The sequence below is a fragment of the Gobio gobio genome, assembly GCF_949357685.1.
Source record: "Gobio gobio genome assembly, chromosome: 24".
NCBI classification, from domain to species: Eukaryota; Metazoa; Chordata; class Actinopteri; order Cypriniformes; family Gobionidae; genus Gobio; species Gobio gobio.
Window position 1 is genome coordinate 9363105 of NC_137120.1, and position 20571 is coordinate 9383675.

General features: G+C 40.6%; 1 protein-coding gene across 4 annotated transcripts in view; it reads right to left on the reverse strand.

Moving 5' to 3' along the window:
- LOC307120270 (uncharacterized protein) overlaps positions 1 to 20571 on the reverse strand; it is a 911732-nt gene that overhangs the window by 330543 nt on the left and 560618 nt on the right. The gene's annotated exons all lie outside the window — the stretch shown is intronic.

The following is a 20571-nucleotide window of genomic DNA, read 5'->3' on the forward strand; positions in this document are numbered from 1 at the left end:
TTACTTTTTTCTACTTATTTGAAATGAGTTATTTATACAGCTCTAAAGTCAATTAAAGTGTAATATCTCCAAAATGCTACAGTAAAATGGTTTGATATAAGGTTTGTATACTGTATGGGACGTCCCGTGTTAAACGTTACCGTTATTTTTCTCTACTTATTTGAAATGAGTTACTTATACACCTCTAAAGTCAATTAGAGTGTAATATCTCCAAAATGCTACAGTAAAATGGTTTGATATGAGGTTAGTATACTGTATGGGACGTCCCGTGTTAAACGTTACCGTTATTTTTCTCTACTTATTTGAAATGAGTTATTTATACAGCTCTAAAGTCAATTAAAGTGTAATATCTCCAAAATGCTACAGTAAAATGGTTTGATATGAGGTTTGTATACTGTATGGGACGTGCCGTGTTAAATGTTACCGTTAGTTTTTTCTACTTATTTGAAATGAGTTATTTATACAGCTCTAAAGTCAATTAAAGTGTAATATCGCCAAAATGCTACAGTAAAATGGTTTGATATGAGGTTTGTATACTGTATGGGACGTGCCGTGTTAAACCTGACCATTTTTTTTTTCTACTTATTTGAAATGAGTTATTTATACAGCTCTAAAGTCAATTAAAGTGTAATATCTCCAAAATGCTACAGTAAAATGGTTTGATATGAGGTTTGTATACTGTATGGGACGTCCCGTGTTAAACCTGACCATTTTTTTTTTCTACTTATTTGAAATGAGTTATTTATACAGCTCTAAAGTCAATTAAAGTGTAATATCTCCAAAATGCTACAGTAAAATGGTTTGATATGAGGTTTGTATACTGTATGGGACGTCCTGTATTAAACCTGACCGTTAGTTTTTTCTAATTATTTCAAATTAGGTGTTTAAAGGCCCCTGAAGTTGAAAATATCACATTTCAGGTTTCACATGGGTTGTGTATTGTGGAGCATTAAATACAAGAGAACACAAGAATACTTTATTTTTACTGCTTGTACTGTAAATCTTTACATAAAAAAATGTCTTGAGATGTGACCTATAAAGAGAGAGAGAGAAATACATTAGTCAAAGATGAGTGTAAAAAAAAATTATCTTACAAATATGGGCAACGAACTAACTCAAAGACGGAAAGAAAAAGGAAAGAAAGAAAGAAAGAAAGAAAGAAAGAAAGGGAGAGAGAAAGAAAGAAAGAAAGAAAGAAAGAAAGAAAAGGAGAGAGATAAAGAGAGAAAAAAAGAAAGGAAGAAAGAAAGAAAGGGAGAGAGATAAAGAGAGAAAAAAGAATGAAAGGAAGAAAGAAAGAAAGAAAGAAAGAAAGGGAGAGAAAAAAGAAAGAAAGAAAGAAAGAAAGAAAGAAAGAAAGGGAGAGAAAAAAAGAAAGAAAGAAAGAAAGAAAGAAAGAAAGAAAGAAAGAAAGAAAGAAAGAAAGAAAGAAAGAAAGAAAGAAAGAAAGAAAGAAAGAAAGAAAGAAAGAAAGAGAGAAAAAAAGATATAATGAGAAAGAAAGAAAGAAAGAAAGAAAGGGAGAGAGATAAAGAGAGAAAAAAGAATGAAAGGAAGAAAGAAAGAAAGAAAGAAAGAAAGAAAGAAAGAAAGGGAGAGAAAAAAGAAAGAAAGAAAGAAAGAAAGGGAGAGAAAAAAGAAAGAAAGAAAGAAAGAGAGAAAAAAGATAAAATGAGAAAGAAAGAAAGAAAGAAAGGGAGAGAGATAAAGAGAGAAAAAAGAAAGAAAGAAAGAAAGGGAGAGAAAAAAAGAAAGAAAGAAAGAGAGAAAAAAAGATAACATGAGAGAGAAAGAAAGAAAGAAAGAAAGAAAGGGAGAGAGATAAAGAGAGAAAAAAGAAAGAAAGAAAGAAAGAAAGAAAGAGAGAGAGAAAGAAAGAAAGAAATAAAGAAAGGGAGAGATAAAGAGAGAAAAAAGAAAGAAAGAAAGGGAGAGAGAGAGAAAGAAAGAAAGAAATAAAGAAAGGAAGAAAGAAAGAAAGGAAGAAAGAAAGAAAAGGAGAGAGATAAAGAGAGAAAAAAGAAAGAAAGGAAGGAAGAAAGAAAGAAAGAAAGAAAGAAAGAAAGAAAGAAAGAAAGAAAGAAAGGGAGAGAGATAAAGAGAGAAAAAAGAAAGATAGAAAGAAAGAAAGGGAGAGAGCTAAAGAGAGAAAAAAGAATGAAAGGAAGAAAGAAAGTGAGAGAAAAAAAGAAAGAAAGAAAGAAAGAAAGAAAGAAAGGGAGAGAGAGAAAGAAAGAAAGAAAGAAAGAAAGAAAGAGAGAAAAAAAGATAAAATGAGAAAGAAAGAAACAAAAGAAAGAAAGGGAGAGAGATAAAGAGAGAAAAAAAGAACGAAAGGAAGAAAGAAAGAAAGAAGGAAAGAAAGGGAGAGAAAGAAAGGAAGAAAGAAAGAAAGGGAGAGAGCGAGAGAAAGAAAAAAGATAGATAGAAAGAAAGATAGATAGAGAAAGAAAGAATGAAAAAAGGAAAGGAGAGAGAGCGCGAGAGAGAGAGAGAGAGTGAGAGAGAGAGAGAGAGAGAGAGAGAGAGAGAGAGAGAGAGAGAGAGAGCGAGCAAACTCAATCGCGTTCTGTGTTGCAGCAGTTCCTGAAATTACCGTACGTGTAGTAATAGCCGCGCACACCCTAATTTTTTGGCGGCTGGCTTGACCGTGTATTTTCAAACCGCGGCTGGCTTGACCGCAGTTCGGTGTGCTGTAAACCACACACACCCTGACAGCGACGACCGATAACAAAACACACTAAACAGAGAGTGTTTTTATACGACTGTGACTCCAGTGTTGGGAATAACGGCGGGACGGTTTCATCGGACGCACGCGCGTTGCCACGGTTACGCGCCTGGCCCCCGAAGTTAACTTCCGGTCTGTGTTTGTTTATCGAGGTGTTTCTCAATGTCAAGGATCCTTCCTCTGCAGGACTGATCCTTCCAAGTCACTTCCTTCAGAGGCTAGGCGAGGCTCCTCTTAAGCATTCGGAGAACAGGCAAATGGAACAGGCTAGCAAGTGCACGTCAGCCTCATTATGTCAGTGAAAAGGTCCGTTAGCGTCCGTTATCAATAACGTCATTTGTATACGGTTGTAATTTGTACTGTATGTATATGTATCCAGAGTGTATCTTTATGCTCATCAAGCCTGCATTAAGCCTAATATTGTGAAATATTATTACATTATGTTCTTTTAAACGTTTTATTAATCAAAGAATCTTGAAAAGAGTATCACAGTTTCCATCATTGACATTAAATCCTCCTATGAGAATGATTTCTGAATGATCATGTGACACTGAAGAGTGGAGTAATGATGCTGAAAATCCAGCTGTGATCACAGGAATAAATTATATTTTAAATTATTTTAAAATAGAAAACCATTATTTTAATAATATTTCACAATATTGCTGTTTTTTATCAAATAAATGCAGGCTTGATGAACATAAGAGGCTTCTTTCATAATGCTGCATAATATTCAAAAATGGTAATATAATAAAGTCCTTTCACGTAACAATTTCGCCAGCCTACACTTCACATAATAAACCTGTAGTGGCACTTGGGTTTTGTTAACTTTGATAGTTTCATGAAATAGTAAACGGTGTATCAATATACATAAATACAAGTGAATTTAACACTTACATTAACTTGACTTTTGCTGCTGCTGCATAGTTTTGTGCAGGGATTTGTTTGTTGTCAGTTAAAATCCATTTTGTCAGTGATGCAATTTATAAAATGAGACAAACCGCAGGAAATCGTTCCACAAACGTTAGTTTGTCTGTCCAATGTGTCCATGTAATTTTCAACCGATTTATGAATAAGAACAGAAACCACTCCACTTCACATCGCCCAATGGAATTTGAACTTGCTTTGCCAGATCACGATTGGTTGGTGTATATACATGACACCGGGCATTAGTGAATTGTGTAATACTTTAAAATATATAATATATAGATTTGTAATTAAATCAACACATTAGCTTTGATTATGGATGAAAAAAAATATTGGTTTACTTCTTTCCCGTGAGGCACACGCAACGCCTCAACAGAAATTGTCCGACTTTTGAGCCGTTCGTTACTATTGTATACATTGTCATGTTATAATAATCACATTTATTTTGTTTTATTGACCACGATATTATCATTGATATTTGTCTGAGAGGGGCACTTTTGATTAATTTGAAATGAAATGAAAGATGATAGCGCATGAGAAAGACAACGCAGCCTCTGTTGTTATTGATTCTTTGCGGACATCTACCGGAAGTTAAGTTTGGGCCACAAAAGGGCGCATGCGCCGTAACGTTTGTTTATGTTGTTGCCGTTGAAACCGTCTATAGATAAACGGCGTTACTAATGGATTTATTGTTTTCAGTAACGAGTAATCAAGCGTTACTGAGAAAAAAATGCGGCGTTACTATAAATGAGCTCACTGAAGCGGTTTTCATCTGAACAGGCTCTCTGTCAGTAGGACCTGCAACGTGTGTATGTGTGTGCGTGTTGGGGGGTGGGACACATAACTGATGATGATTGGTGGGTGGGAGACAAGGTTGAGGTTGATAGGTTGAGTTCACACACACACACACACACCTATGACGCACACGCATATGCACAGTCAGCGATGGCAAGTCCAACGACTTTAAAGGGTTAGTTCACCCAAAAATGAAAATTATGTCATTAATTACTCACCCTCATGTCGTTCGACACACGTAAGACCTCCGTTCATCTTCAGAACACAAATTAAGATATTTTAGTTGAAATCCGATGGCTCAGAAAGGCCTCAGCAAGCCCTCCATAGGGATTCAGTACATTTACACTGGGTGGTTCATGTAGGTTGTCTACAAACCGGAAGGTTGGTGGTTCGATCCCCGGTTCCACCTGACCAAGTGTCGAGGTGTCCATGAGCAGTAGGTGTCCTACTGACAGAGAGCCTTTAACCCCAGCTGCTCCCGACGAGCTGGATGGCGCCTTGCATGGCTGACACCGCCGTCGGTGTATGAATGGGTGAATGTGAGGCAAAAATGTAAAGCGCTTTGGATGGCCGTAGGTCTGTTAAAAGCGCTATATAAATGCAGTCCATTTACCATTTACACTCACAAGACCCATAAAAGGCACTAAAAACATTGTTACAAAGTCCATCTCACAACAGTGGCTCTACAATAATTTTACAAAGCGACGACAATAGTTTTTGTGCGCAAAAAAAAATCAAAATAACGACTTTGTTCAACACAAACTTTGGCCTCTGCCGTGAACTCACGAAGCTCCATGACGCATGCGTGAGAATATGACGTAGCGCCAGTGTTCGGGAATCCATGAAATACATGCTTTAGTCCCATTTTGAGCACTACGCCGAGACCTAAAGCACGATCAATGTAGAATTCAACAGCTTAGATACGGCGCATCTTCCTCTGCTTGTAAACACATCTCCTGCTCGCTTCTGGGTTATGTGTCCGAACGCCGGATCTGCGTCATATTCTTGCGCATGCGTCGTGGTGCTTCGTCACATGTCCCGTGGTGCCACTTACGTTAGCAAGCTAACAACTCGCTACCTAGTCAGAGCAAACTACCACCAAAATCATATATTTAAATTTTTTCTAATAATCAGTCCTTCCAGAAAAATGCGGCTTTTTTTTGTTGCGGGCAAAAATCCTTGATTATACGGCATGTTTTCTTAAAAAATGCGATGAAAAATGCGGGATATTTATGCAATTTTATGCGATAAAATTGCGGGAACTTGCAAAAACTGCGGTTTGATGAGAAAGAGAAAAAAAGCACTACATCACAGAAAGTGCTGGAATATTTAAGTTCTCATCTTGTTTTATTGAAGACCTTAATAATGGCTCAAATTTACAAAACATTTAGTCAATCAAGTTCTGTAGCTTTACAAAAGGAATATGCTACAACTTCTGAAAAAATTAATAAATAACTTCCTGTTTTACAGATGTCGCTATACAAAACAGACATTTGAGTGCTTCCAATGCACAAAGTGCAATCTCTTAAAGGGTTAGTTCACCTAAAAATGAAAATTCTGTCATTAATGACTTCCCTTTATGTTGTTGGACACAAATTAAGATATTTTAGTTGAATTCCGATGGCTCAGAAAGGCCTCCATTGGCACAATGTACACTCTCAAGACCCATAAAAGGTAGCCTACTAAAGACGTCGTTACAAAGTCCATCTCACTACAGTGGTTCTACAATAACTTTATGAAGCGACGATAATAGTTATTGTGTGCAAAAAAAACTAAATAACGACTTATATAGTGATGACTGATTTCAAAACACAGCATCATGATGCTATGAATCATCGAGTCGATTCATGATTCGGATCGCGTGTCAAACTGCTGAAATACGTGACTTTGGCGATCCAACCCGCTGAATCGACTCATTGATTCATAACGCTTCAAACCGCTGAATCGACTCATTGATTCATAACGCTTCAAAGCTGTGTTTTGAAATCAGTCAGCACACAGGGAAACTGCTTTGCTCTTTTGCTGTTATTTTTGTTGGCCAATGGGAGTTTGTGCTTCATCATGGTTTCACCGGTATCTATGGTTTCTCCACGGGGTTTGAAGCTTTTCGATGACGTTCACGTCGGGTAATCACATCACTTCAAAACGTTCCCATGGCAATAGGCGGAAATGGTGGCTCTTGTGTGAAGTAAACGAAAAATTTTCAACTTTCTCCTAATATATATGACTTTTTTTGCAACGAAAATGCGGGGATTATGAAATCATGATAGACCCGCATATTTTGCACGCGGAAATAGGCAATTTATGCGGCGAAAGTGCGGCGTATTTGAAAAAATGCGGCCCCCGCATGAATATGCGGACTTTGGCTGATTATGCGTTAAATCACGCGATCGCATAATCGCGTTTTTCTGGAGGGACTGAATAATACCTACATTTCCCATGATTAAATATAAATCATTGGTGGCCAGGTGCCGCACTTTCACATCTTTCACCCATCCAGCCACAGCATATTGATATGCATCGGTACTCTTGAAAGCCTTCAAGTGATCCCCTACAATATGGGGTGGGGTTATGTACAAGACTGTAGTGTATATATATATATATATATATATATATATATATATATATATATATATATATATATATATATATATATAATAGACAAAAGAAAACTGGGGGTAACAAATAAGGCCTAAAGAGCCTAAAATAGAAATTGTCTTGTAGAGTGTATCTCTGTCTCTCTCTCTCTCATTCAAATGGGCAGTTTGGGTGGCCATACCGGGCGAGTCGGTCGTAAATATGGCGTTGTTCTATTTGGTAGAGATGTACAGTGAGGAAAATAAGTATTTGAACACCCTGCTATTTTGCAAGTTCTCCCACTTAGAAATCATGGAGGGGTCTGAAATGGTCATCGTAGGTGCAAAAAAAAAAAATCCAGAAATCACAATGTATGATTTTTTTAAACTATTTATTTGTATGATACAGCTGCAAATAAGTATTTGAACACCTGAGAAAATCAATGTTAATATTTGGTACATTAGCCTTTGTTTGCAATTACAGAGGCCAAACGTTTCCTGTAGTTTTTCACCAGGTTTGCACACACTGCAGGAGGGATTTTGGCCCACTCCTCCACACAGATCTTCTTTTAGGTCAGTCAGGTTTCTGGCCTGTCGCTGAGAAACACGGAGTTTGAGCTCCCTCCAAAGATTCTCTATTGGGTTTAGGTCTGGAGACTGGCTAGGCCACGCCAGAACCTTGAGATGCTTCTTACAGAGCCACTCCTTGGTTATCCTGGCTGTGTGCTTCGGGTCATTGTCATGTTGGAAGCCTCGACCCATCTTCAATGCTCTAACTGAGGGAAGGAGGTTGTTCCCCAAAATCTCACAATACATGGCCCTGGTCATCCTCTCCTTAATACAGTGCAGTCGCCCTGTCCCATGTGCAGAAAAACACCCCCAAAGCATGATGCTACCACCCCCATGCTTCACAGTAGGAATGGTGTTCTTGGGATGGTACTCATCATTCTTCTTCCTCCAAACACGTTTAGTGAAATTATGACCAAAAAGTTATATTTTGGTCTCATCTGACCACATGACTTTCTCCCATGACTCCTCTGGATCATCCAAATGGTCATTGGCAAACTTAAGACGGGCCTTGACATGTGCTGGTTTAAGCAGGGGAACCTGCCGTGCCATGCATGATTTCAAACCATGACGTCTTAGTGTATTACCAACAGTAACCTTTGAAACGGTGGTCCCAGCGCCTCCTGTGTAGTTCTGGACTGATTTCTCACCTTTCTTAGGATCATTGAGACAATTTTGTCTCTAGTGTCTTTGGACAGCTCTTTGGTCTTGGCCATGTTAGTAGTTGGATTCTTACTGATTGTATGGAGTGGACAGGTGTCTTTATGCAGCTAACAATCTCAAACAGGTGCATCTAATTTAGGATAATAAATGTAGTGGAGGTGGACATTTTAAAGGCAGACTAACAGGTCTTTGAGGGTCAGAATTCTAGCTGATAGACAGGTGTTCAAATACTTATTTGCAGCTGTAGGCTATCATACAAATAAATAGTTAAAAAATCATATATTGTGATTTCTGGATTTTTTTTTTTTTAGATTATGTCTCACAGTGGACATGCACCTACGATGACAATTTCAGACCCCTCCATGATTTCCAAGTGGGAGAACTTGCAAAACAGCAGGGTGTTCAAATACTTATTTTCCTCATTGCATACCCTACATTTTGAAAATAAAAATATCTAAAAACTTAATCTTAAACTTTCTCAAATTTCTTTCAAATTTTCATTATTTTTATTCAGTGTCAGCAATTTAATCAAACATTTAATCAAATTTAACTGCTTATTTGCTGGAATCATTCAACTATTGTTATATGTATAGCCTAAAGTACGATTTAAACCAATGTGTTTCATACATTACAACACATTCCAGCCGACATGCGCAGTTGAACCTGCAGTTGAACCTGTCAGTTTGACATAGGCTGTAAATTGGTCTATTGTTGCACTGAATGCTATTAGCTGTGAGAAGACATGCTGCGTCCCAATTCGCCTACTTATACTACGTCCTAAAAGTATGTACTCTTTTTGTTAAGAAAAAGTACTTACCGTAAATCCTCTAATATTGGCCTGTATTCCATTAGCGGCCGGGTCTCCAACATTGGCCGGTCTCGCTGTCACCGAAGGTAAATAAAGGCCGGTCTCTAATAGCGGCCGGGGCTATTATTAGAACCAAAGTTTTTCTGGGCAGGCCTCAACATTATGCTTGCATGTGATAGTAACATGCAAGTACCACAGGGTACTGGTCATGTCAATCACCCAGACATCCCAAGTCTCCCGCATATTTATAGCAGCTCCCTGAATGATGCCCGCAAATTAGTAAAATTCTCCCGCAATCTAGAGCGAGCGAGCAAGAGCGCGCATGCGAGACACAAACTGTGCACGCGCGCACGGCAGAGAGGGAGAGAGAGCGAGAAACCTTACGTGTGTGTGTGCTAGTGTGCACCTAATGAAGCGCATGTAAGACGGAGAGCGTCCTGATTGGCTTGTTTCGGTAAGTCAACCAATCAATTGTCAGTGTGGGCGGGCTTTTATCTCTTCTCCCGAACCGAATTAATCAGTTCAGTGTATCTAGAAACTGGAGCGCCATGGCAGAGGGAGAGTGCCCCAAAAAACGAAAGTATAAAGTATAAACATAATGACAATCTTGCACACTCTACAGTTTGTAACTAACATGTTATGGTTGAGTTAAACAAGTTTAATTTCATGTGCATATTTTTCAGGTCGGCTAGTTGCCAAGGCTACATGAAAACAACAAACTCCTTAGACCTGTTTAAAGTTGCAATGAAATATAAATAAAAGCAGTTTACATAAATAGTAGTATAAGCAGCTTATGTAAATAGTAAAAGTGATCTACATAATTTTAGGAGAGATACCTCCCTGAAATGACTTTTTTCAGGTTGGGATGTCTGATCACCTCTCTTGACTCGCACGTGAGACTTCAGTCACCGGGTCCGGTAGGCTAACGTTTACGGCGCGAGGATGAGAACAGACGCGCAGCGGTCAGCGGAACATGAGGACGACGAAGAGGATCTGTACAATAATTAACTTGTTGTAGAAGCTGGCGCGAGTGATGAGGAGTTTACAGGGAGAGATGAAAAGGAGGAGGAAACTGAGGAGGACGAGGATTAAACAGAATTGGAGGATTTTTTTTTTTATAACTTCAAACCAAACGAGACAGGAATGGTTAAACTTTGGAGCGGTAAGGTGTCTGTTGCCTTTTGTTATGAATCAATAACCTAATTATCACCGTGTATGGTTAAGTGTTTACAATGCACTACCGGTAGCCTATGTTTGCTACGTTTTTGTTACCATATTTCTACACTGGAATTTAGCCTGAATTACCGGTATTTGTTGTTAATGTTCTGTATGCATACCATAATGTTATGGTAACTGTACGTTTTCAATAAATGAACCTAGTATTTTATAGGTTGAAATAGACGCAAAATCTCATTTTTAGTCATTCTACTGGTAGTTTGATTTGCTCAAATAGAAATTGAGGCCTGCCTCTAATTCTGGCCTCCTTCCAATAAAGGCCTGGACCGCGATGCGCTTGAGTAAAATAAAGGCCCGGGCCTATATTAGAGGATTTACGGTACTTTTGAGTGTGTAGCAGAACGCAAGCTTTGGGACATACTACTTCATCATCTTTAACGGACTCTGTTACGTGCGTCCCGTCACCGTTTAAACTGCCCCGGCAATCATCGTCACAATTCAAATCCTCCACAACAATAATTTCCTACAGTATCGGAGAGAAATGTAGTCGCACGTTGGTCTGCCATTCATGGGTCTTTAATGCAGAGACTCCTCTCATGTGTTTGCAAAGTTAATGGCCACACGTATTACAAAAGTTCACAAATCTGCTGCAGGTAAAATATAATGGCTAACATTGAATAAATATATTTTTGTTAGGTTAAATACTGATAATTGCTCACTCAAACCCCTTTATCTAATCCTCTCCACTTAACCGTCAGACTCGCGTAACCATCATGTTTGTAGTTTTTTAACACTTTTTATCCGCGTTTGTAGTTCTGAATGGACGAGGATTGAATCCTCGTCCATCTCGCAATAGGTTGTGGGCAATATCAGCCGTTAGAGTGCGCATCGATCTGCACTTCGAATTCTGACCGGGAATAGTAAACCATCCGGGAATCTTTGGAATAGGCTACTCTTTTCAACATACTACGATTTGGGACATATTAATTCTTTTTTTTTAATACTATTTAGTACGGATAGTATGCGAATTGGGACACCGCGAGTGTCAGTCAGTGTATTGGACAAAACAGCGACCATAAATGTAAAGAAATGAAGTTGCTTGTTATATTTTCCTAGCAACCACATTTTTTTAAATAAGCCCAAAAAAACCTGCAACCTGCGACTTGTAAATTTTTTACGCAACTAGCCAAAAAAAGAACCCCAAAGTCACGTGTTATATGCAGACTTGATTATTATGGAGGAAATATTGTCAACTTGGGTGGAAGGGAGTAGCATCTGCCTGCACAACTGGAGGCTGCATTTTCAGGACCGCAGTCCTAGGACCGCATTTCTAGGACCCTAGGTTTTTATTGACAACGCCACCTAGCGAATTAGAGGACCAGCAAAGATGGATGACGATCAGAGTGTGAGCATCACATGTGAATCAGTTTTTATTTCAACATTAAAAACAATCGTGATGCATTTCATTGGAAAGTTAACGTAGCCGAAGTGATCGTGATTTGCTAAATAGTCTTGGATGCATAGCTATCATACGTATATTAGATAGTGCTGTAAATTAATTTAGCACATTCGTTTAACTAAATGGCATGAAAGCTTGTGTTGACTTAATGACAGCACAATTGTGTCTTAAGACAACTGTATTACGCTTGTCGTGGAAGCTTGTTAGTTAGTTAGCCGTCACATGCTCACAGTCAGCCTGTTTAACGTTACCACACAATACATGACATGTTATGAGTACGTCTCTGCATTTTGGCATGGCTTTATAATGTTGATTGAGACATATGACGTTTTTATAGTCAGGCATAAGAGAGGCCATCATAATAATTGACTGTTAAAATACCACGTGTTAGATTGTGTCATGTATTGTGTACTGTACTCTATATGAAGTGCTTTCAAGGACTCAGGGCAGGCAGAAGTATGACAAAAGATGAATTAATTGGTCAAGTCCTAGACTTAGCCCTAATTTATGTATTTATTTATATAAAATGAACTTGTTGAAAAGAGGGGAGAGCATCCAGTTGGTAGGTAGTGCTGCTGTATACATTACAATGTGTGCTTTAAATATTTAAAGGACAGGAAAAGTCATTATTGTAGAAATAACATGTTATTTCTATTCAGATTTCTTGCATCTTTCTCTATTATTTTTATTATTATTTTTTCTCGGTTCAGATGCGCTTTATTGACATGAATGTTTCAAGAACCTGTTCATCAAGTCTTTGAACAGTATGCAATAACAGTAAATATGAACATTATTTGGTATGAAGATTTATATAATTTTGTATCGTATATAATGTGTCCTCTGTGGCGACTAAGATTTGAAAGATTAGAATTTGAAATTAAAAATTAGAGAACAAGTTCAACTCAATGTTCCTTATTTCATTAACTTCTCTATCTTTCTCTCTCTTAGGCGTCAGTGAAGACGTTGTCCATGAAGTTCTTCCTATGTGGTTCACATCATGAATAAATTTGTTTTTGTGTGTGTTCAAATTCAACTGTTGCAATATATTATTTTATAAAATATACACAATTTTAAATCTACCCCTTGAGTCATCCTTGTGTATTCCCTCTGTACTTGAAAATGTGATTGACTGAAAAGGCTATACCATTCCTTGTTTATTTTACTTGATGAGTTATTAAATTATGCAACTTGGACCCAATAATTACTCAACATTCCTAGAAACCAGATTTAATTGCAATAAAGCAGTATTTGGGTGTAATAAACCTTTAAAAACCTCACACAAAAAAAGGGTTAAAATACTGCCTTTGTTGAGGAGATTCAACCAATCAGCGGCAAAGTTATTGGTGACGTCAAACGGACGCTAGGTGGCGAGTTAGAAACTTCCCGAACAGTCAGCAAGCCGAGTTAAGAGGAGAACACGCATCACGTTTTCCTATATCCTTCCAGTTTACCTGTGTGTGCGTTCATGATAAAATGTAAGTCTGTTTACTTAAATGTGTTCTTTAGTATAGTTATTTGCCGTGTTACAGCTTTAATTAATGTAAATTGTCAAATTGTTCCTCTCCTTAGTGGCCTTAGCATTCACGTTGCACTGACTGCCATAAATATAACAGATACAAAGTTATTTAAGTTCTCTACGTTTATTATTTACTCTATATCATGCTAGTGATTACTTAGTGCAATGTTAATACCTCTAATGAGTGTCATGTCAATATTATTGGGCGTATTTTCCGTAATCCTGACGATATATGATGATGACTAAAGGCCAATTTATACTTCTGCGTCGAGTGCACGCAGAGGGTACGGCGTACCCTACGCATAGACGCGTTGGATACGCCGTACCCTACGCCGTAGCCTGACGCGCACCTCTCCAAAAATGTAACAACGCGTCAATTCTACGCGGACCGCAAGCGCTGTGATTGGTCTGCCAGAACCCTTCCCTCAGGTCAATAAATAAACAAAAAATCTGCGATAGGAGTGTGTGTGTGTGTGTGTGTGTGTGTGTGTGTGTCCAGAAATTGGATGATAGTTCCTTACGTCTGCTATAACACACTATTTTGCAGTCCAGCGATTCTTTATGGTAGTAAATAAATACATAGATCCGCTGAATATAGTTTATTTATTTTCTCATTAAAACCAAAGATGTTAATCAGTAATTGTATATCAAGAACAGGGACACATTAGGGTATATTTCGTGAATGAAGTCTCCGCAACAACAATCGCTTGCTCGAGCCACCGCTACTGAAAACAGCGGCCACGAGCTCCGCATGGTTTCACAAATGCATTCCAGCGCCAGATCGCCTTATTTAACTTTACTAATCAACTAGAGATGCTTAATTTGTATTAGATACAACAACTCAAGCTGCAAGAAAAGCCGCTCTCTCACTGCTGCTGATATTCCGACATGAATGAACAGATTCTACACATCAAGCTGCTTCTTCTTCGGCTGTTGTCTTGATTACACCAACATGCCCGAGGACACTGCCTTCTAGCGTCTGCATGTGGAATTGCACATTGACGCAGACAACAGCGCAGAAGTATAAATGCTCACGACGGCGTCGGCTACGCGCGTAGCCTACGGCGTACACTACGGCGTACACTCGACGCAGAAGTATAAATGGGCCTTAAGCATTACCTCAGATACACGGAGAATCCGCGATCCTTGTTATATGCGCTTCATGTGCCATCTAGCGGTTAAGATCGGTAGTGCAGTCCAAACCAGTATAATTGCATTGATTGTAGAATGACATGTATATCACTTATGTATGTATATTGCAATTATTTATTGTAATATGTTATTCATTTGTTCATTTCAGACCACACTCATACTAATACAAGTAAAGTGAATAATCTGAATCCTGTGATGTGTTTTGATTGACACCCTGGGCGAGCACAATCTCCTGATCAGCTTAGTAGTACAAACTCCTTTACATTGGTCCTTCGAGCCGGATGTGTGCTTACCACGGAGACAGGATGTCAGAGCAGCCTTCCCACCAAAGTGTGCGCCCACGACGTACAACCCAGCCTCCAGTTTATCTCAGAGACTATGAAGTCCAATCTTATATGCAGCATTCACCACAACAAGGTGCAAGGGCATACCAGGCTGAGATATCACCTCCTGGCTCTCCACTTTCAAGTTCACATGGTTACAGCATTAACGCAATAGCTGGAGCCACGAGTACTCCACATTCCCGGATGATTGTTGAAAGACAACCAGACAGACGGTGGCCCACTGCACTACACTATGAAAGTGAAGAGGAGGAGCAAAATGATGAGGCTTCACGCACAGCTGTTAGACACAGGTTGGAGGTTCAAGACTTAAAAAGGGAGAATATGCAACTTCATGAAGCTCAGATAGGGTGCTGAAGGTAATGTGGAATTACAGTGTGGGTCACATGTAGCCCGTCTGCTCTCTAAACTCCCTCCAGATTTGCGTGCATCATTCAGACGACACATGCCCTATCAATCTGGTGCAGTTTATACCTTACTGGACCTGGCTGAATGGCTCAAGTTTGAATCCTGGTGCCAGAACTGTGAGGATCTAAATCCAAGGAAGGAACAGCGACATAAAATGGTGCAGCCAAGATTAGGCCCTGTAGCTAAATCCAGATTTGCCACTGTTCTGCATGGAGCTGATCAAACCCCTGACACAACTGCGCAGGTACCGTCATCCTCAAAGCAGACCAAGAAAGCACAGAGACCTGAACAGAGCAGAGTGTTGTGCCCATACTGTGACAGTACAGATCATTTTCTAAGCCAGTGTCCCACCTTCCAGAAATTCAGTAGAGAGGAGATGATCCATTGGATTAAAGATAACAACCGTTGCTGGAAATGTGGACGGTCACATATAGCCAAAAATTGCACCCTGAAAAAGCCCTGCCGCCTGTGTAATGGGAAACACCTTCAAATCCTTCACACAGTTAATGACCGGTCTCAGACAGAGGGTACCTGTCTGGTGAGTTCCACAAATGAGTCCCTGTACCTGGATAGGCCTGAAGGTTCCAAACATGTTCTGCTGAAAGTGATTCCTGTCGTCTTACAACACAAGAACCAAACCCTAAACACCTATGCAGTACTTGACGACGGATCTGAAAGAACTATGTTACTTCCAGCTGCAGCTCAGAAACTAGGGCTTAAGGGACAGACAGAGGATCTTGCATTAAGAACAATCCGACAAGATGTCAAGAAACTTCATGGGGCTTCCGTTTCCTTTAGGGTACACTCAATCTCACAGCCACAAAAGAGCTACCAAATTCAGAATGCCTTTACCTCACAGCACTTAAGTTTGGCCGAGCACTCTTACCCCACTGCAATGCTCCAGCAGAAATACCAGCACCTTAAAGGCATCCCATTGCAGCCCATTCACAAAGCACATCCCCTGCTGCTGATAGGTGCAGATCATCCCCCATCTGATTGCACCTATTGAGCCAGTTCGCCTTGGCCCACCTGGGGGTCCAGCAGCAATCAGAACTAGACTGGGTTGGGTGCTACAAGGCCCAACACGGGTTCTACAGCAACAGCTTCAGCCTCAGCAATGCCTGCACATTTCTGTCACTCCTCATATGGAGGAACTGTTCCGAAACGTTGAGAGGCTTTGGCAAGGAGATACCATTCCCCACAAAAACGAAAGACTGGTCATACGATCCAAACAAGATCAAAAAGCAATGGATTTGCTACAAGCCAAAACCACCAGAGTAATGGTAGATGGAGTGAAGCGCTATGCCACACCACTGTTGCGCAAAGCCGACATGCCTCATCTCCATGCCTCCAAAGACTCTGTCATGTCTAACCTAAGAACCACAGAGCGGCGGCTAGCTAAAGATCCTGTAAAGGCTGCTGCATACAGAGAAGAGATCAAGAGGCTGGAGGAAAGCAATTATGTGGTTAAACTTAAAACAGACTCTGTGACTACTGAGGAAGAATCATGGTTTATTCCCCATCACCTGGTTCATCATAACGGCAAAAACAGAGTGGTGTTCAATTGCTCCTTTGATTACAAGGGGCACAACCTCAACAACTACCTCCTTGCCGGACCTGCACTAGGCCCATCCCTTGTGGGGGTTTTGTTGCGTTTCAGGGAGCATACTATTGCTGTGAGTGGAGACATAAAAGGTATGTTTCATCAGGTCCGCCTACTGCCTGAAGACAGAAACCTACTCCGCTTTGTCTGGCGTGACCTTGAAATCAATACCCCCCCCAGCATTTATGAATGGCAAGTGCTCCCTTTTGGCACAACTTGTAGCCCTTGCTGTGCCATATATGCCTTACAGCATCATGCTTTGGATGAAACTCAGCCAAATGACACCCTCAGATCAGCAGTTGAAAGGAACTTTTACGTAGACAACTGCCTAAAGAGCGTAATGTTTCCCGATGAGGCCAAGCAATTAGTGGATGGGTTACGAGAACTTCTTGTCAGTGGTGGCTTTGAGATTCGTCAATGGGCCTGCAACATGCCAAATGTCATTGATCATCTACCTAAAGAGGCTCGTTCAGAAAGCACTGAACTTTGGCTGTCACATGACAAAGTAGAACCTCAAGAATCCACTCTTGGATTGAGATGGAACTATGACTCAGACATTCTCGGATATAAACACCGCCCAGTGCCGAAAACCACACCCACTATGCGCCACATTTATAAGGTGACAGCAAGCCAATATGATCCTCTAGGATTCATTCTTCCTTTCACCACCCGTGCAAAAGTCCTGATCCAGCAGTTGTGGAACAAACAAAGAGAATGGGATGATCCCATGTTGCCCAACGACCTATTGAAAGCCTGGAACGAGTGGGAGAATGAGCTTCCCTTCCTTTCTGAAATTACCCTCCCACGGTGCCATGTCTCAGCAGATATGGACCAACACAATGTTACACGACAAATTCATATCTTCTGTGATGCCTCAGAACAGGCATACGGATCTGTGTCATATCTGAGAACTGAGGACAAAGAAGGCCAAATTCAGCTTGCATTCCTGATTGCCAGATCCAAAGTTGCCCCCAAACGGAAACAAACTATCCCTAGACTAGAGCTATGTGCAGCACTTATTGGTGCTCAACTGGCAAAGCTGCTGGAAACCGAACTTACAATTGAAGTAAGCAGAGTTGTCCTGTGGTCTGATTCCACCACAGTCCTTTCCTGGTTGAAATCAGAGTCTTGCAACTTTAAAGTCTTTGTAGGGACTAGGATTTCAGAAATCCAAGACCTGGTTGATCAGCATGAATGGCGATATGTGGACTCTCTCCGAAACCCTGCCGATGACCTCACAAGGGGTCGCAGCCTGAAAGAACTTGCGTCACCAAACAGATGGAGTCAAGGCCCACCATTCTTACTACAGGCTGAATCAGAATGGCCAGCTATGTCAGTCTTTAAACCCCCTGCGGATGAAATGGAGAAGAGAAAGAGTGTATTCTGCGGTGTCACCATAGTGTCAAACCACTTGAAACCCAGTGAGTACAGTACATGGAAGGACCTAGTGGAAGCCACAGTCCAGCACAGTCAAAGTGACCCAGACCAATCCAGTCCAGCTACAGCTAAAGACTATGTGATTGCAGAACACCTCATCTTCCAGAATATCCAACGTGACAGTTTCCAAGAGGAATATGAACGATTGAAAGCCGGTAAGCCTGTATCCACAATGAGCCGCCTACTAACTTTATCCCCAGAGTTTGATGAAGACAGTCAGCTTATACGGGTTGGAGGACGTCTACGTCGAGTTGAAGGTCTAGAATTCGAGACAATTCACCCAATAGTTCTGGATCCTCACCATGCAGCAACCCAACTGCTCATACAGGACTATGACAGTAAGCTCTGTCACCCAGGAACAGAACGCGTATTTGCTGAAATGAGGAGGAATGTGTGGATCTTGAGAGGTCGTGAGGCAATTCGCAAATTCCAGCACAACTGTGTAGAATGTCGCAAGTGGAAGGCCAAGGCTGAGGTCCCTAGAATGGCTGATCTACCCCCCGCCCGTCTGAGACTTAGCAAACCTCCCTTCTACAGCACTGGGATGGATTGTTTCGGGCCCTTCCAGATTAAAGTTGGAAGACGCTGTGAAAAAAGATGGGGTATAATATTCAAGTGCTTGACCACCCGATGTGTGCACATTGAGCTTCTCACATCTATAGACACCGATTCCTTCCTTATGGCATTGAGGAGGTTTATTGCACGACGAGGCACTCCATCTGAACTACTTTCTGATCAGGGCACCAATTTCCAGGGTGGTGAGAGAGAATTAAGAGAAGCTTTAACAAAATGTAGCCCAGAGCTTCAACGGCATCTTGCCAAACAAAAAATTGCATTCCTCTTCAACCCTCCAGGCGCTCCCCACTTTGGCGGCATCTGGGAGAGAGAAATCCGATCCCTCAAAAATGCCCTTCGTACAGTAGTAGGTTCACAAACAGTAACAGAGGAAGTACTTCAAACAGTGCTTATTGAGATAGAGGGAATTCTCAATAGCAAATCTCTAGGATACGTCTCCTCCAATATTGCTGACCTGGATCCAGTCACCCCAAATCTCCTGCTCATGGGGCGGCCAGACAGCTCTCTACCTCAAGTGACGTACCCCGCTTCTGAGCTCATAGGACGATGTAGATGGAGACAGAGCCAAGTCCTCACTGATCATTTCTGGTCAAGCTTTATGAGACACTACTTGCCTAACCTCCAGCTACGACAGAAATGGCATTCAGAAATTAAGCCCATTACAGTTGGAGAGGTTGTAATGTTGGCTGACCCTCAGCTACCCCGTGCCCTCTGGTTAATTGGGAGAGTAGTCAGGACATTCCCTGGGGCAGATGGACGTGTAAGATCTGTAGAAATCAACGTTAAAGGAAGATTATATACACGACCAGTTGCACGTCTCATTCCCTTACCAGAGATTACTGAGGATGATGGCACTAAACCAACGGACACTTAATAACTTAAATGCAGGAACAAATATGGCCCTGCATATTTGGGGGCGGCGATGTTGAGGAGATTCAACCAATCAGCGGCAAAGTTATTGGTGACGTCAAACGGACGCTAGGTGGCGAGTTAGAAACTTCCCGAACAGTCAGCAAGCCGAGTTAAGAGGAGAACACGCATCACGTTTTCCTATATCCTTCCAGTTTACCTGTGTGTGCGTTCATGATAAAATGTAAGTCTGTTTACTTAAATGTGTTCTTTAGTATAGTTATTTGCCGTGTTACAGCTTTAATTAATGTAAATTGTCAAATTGTTCCTCTCCTTAGTGGCCTTAGCATTCACGTTGCACTGACTGCCATAAATATAACAGATACAAAGTTATTTAAGTTCTCTACGTTTATTATTTACTCTATATCATGCTAGTGATTACTTAGTGCAATGTTAATACCTCTAATGAGTGTCATGTCAATATTATTGGGCGTATTTTCCGTAATCCTGACGATATATGATGATGACTAAGCATTACCTCAGATACACGGAGAATCCGCGATCCTTGTTATATGCGCTTCATGTGCCATCTAGCGGTTAAGATCGGTAGTGCAGTCCAAACCAGTATAATTGCATTGATTGTAGAATGACATGTATATCACTTATGTATGTATATTGCAATTATTTATTGTAATATGTTATTCATTTGTTCATTTCAGACCACACTCATACTAATACAAGTAAAGTGAATAATCTGAATCCTGTGATGTGTTTTGATTGACACCCTGGGCGAGCACAATCTCCTGATCAGCTTAGTAGTACAAACTCCTTTACAGCCTTGGTGGCACTTGTATCGGAGCTCCAAAACTAGGGTCCTGCAAATGCGTTCCTGGGATTGTGGTTCTCCGATTCGGTAGGTGGCGCTGTCTCAAAAAAAAAAATAGGGTCCTAGAAATGCAGTCCTGAAAGTGCAGCCTCCGGTATTGCAGGCGG